Here is a 1733-nt window from a genome sequence, read left to right as displayed (position 1 = left end):
CCTTAATTTGGTATATGACCAAGTAGTAGTAGCTGCCAGATATTCCCAACAGGATTGTAAGTTAGATAGCATGTTGGATGGTATAGAGGAGGAAATTTATGAGTCTAAATGACTATGTACTTTCCTTGACATATGTAAATTCTAGCTGAATTGTAAAACGATTGTTATGGCAGACCTTTTCGCTTCAACCTCGGGACTCGAAGGTGCGGAGTGTTTCCGAATACCCGTGCGGCCGAATGGATCGGGGTATGCATGGAAACCGGGCGTAGGGGTCATAGTTGCTTGAACAGTAAAGTTGTATCCAGCTAGTTATGTTATATTACATTAAAGTTGTAAGAAACATCTTCTAGAGAGAATAGTTCTGTTAGAGGTTCCTTTCCCTGGGTGTGCATGCGTTAATGTGCATGTCCGGACTGTGATTGAAAAATCGCTGTATGCGTGACTTCTGGGGGTTCACAATGGAGTGAATGTGAAAAAACATCTTTAATCCACAGACCGAATATTCCCTTAAGAATGCTAGCTTTTGGCTTCACCCAGTCTGAGGTACACATCCGGATGACCCGACAGTAACAATCGCAGAGGTGCTCCCTTTATGCCCTAACCGAACTAATGGGAATGTAGGGCATAAGCACAGGAGCCAGGCAACCCAGCTTGGCCAAAACTTAAGTCATATCGATGCATATAATGGTGAAGAAAAGGTACATATGGGAAAAACACATATGTAATGAGCTTGATGCTTGGAGAATAATAGCAAGCTTCTATATAAGAAGCCCAAAGGTATAATAGACGTACATTTTTTAAGATCTGTGCGTCAGGGGTGCGTGGTCTAACCGCGTGAAGGTTTTAAGGTTAAAGGAAAGAAAGAGAAAAGAAGAAAAAAACAAAAAGAGAGAAAAGGTGAAGGAGGCAACAGGGGGAAGGGGACGAACAAATAGTTCGGCTCTAGGCGTAGAACCTTTGGAGTCTGGCCGTGTTCCAGGGGTTCGGCTCCAGGCGATTGTCTGACGCATTACGCAGGTGGTACACTCCTCCGGTGAGAACTTTGTCGGTGATGAAGGGACCCTCCCACTTGGGCTTGAGTTTGTCCTTTGTCTTCTCCCGCAGGCGTAGAAAAAGTTCTCCAATGTCATAAGTCTTGGCCCGCACTTCTCTGCTTTGATACCTACGAGCTTGCTGTTGATAAAATGCGGAACGGGCTTTTGCGACGTTGCGCTCTTCATCCAGGACATCTAAGCTGTCTTGCCGATCCAGCTCGGCCTCTCCCTCTTCATACATGTGCACTCGAGGTGAGTCATGAATAATGTCGCAGGGTAACACTTCCTCTGCTCCGTACACCATGAAGAATGGTGTGTATCCGGTAGTGCGATTGGGCGTGGTCTGCACCCCCCAGAGTACGGAGTCAATCTCCTCAACCCAGTGCTTGTTTGATTCTTTCAAAGATCGCACTAGTCTAGGCTTGATGCCCCTCATGATAAGACCATTGGCTTGTTCGACTTGACCGTTTGTCTGCGGATGATAGACAGAGGCGTAATCAAGCTTGATGCCCAGATTAGCGCACCAGGTTTTCACTTCATCGGTTGTGAAGTTGGAGCAGTTATCAGTGATAATGTTGTGTGGAACACCATAACGGTGTACGACGTCAGATATGAATTCTATCACTGGCCCGGACTCGGCCGTTTTAACTGGTTTGGCCTCTATCCACTTAGAGAATTTGTCCACCATGACCAGCAGAT

The sequence above is a fragment of the Triticum urartu genome, chromosome 4A (genome assembly GCF_056163025.1).
Source record: "Triticum urartu cultivar PI428250 chromosome 4A, HENAU_Tu73, whole genome shotgun sequence".
In the NCBI taxonomy this organism is placed as follows: Eukaryota; Viridiplantae; Streptophyta; class Magnoliopsida; order Poales; family Poaceae; genus Triticum; species Triticum urartu.
This window is presented reverse-complemented; position numbering follows the sequence as displayed.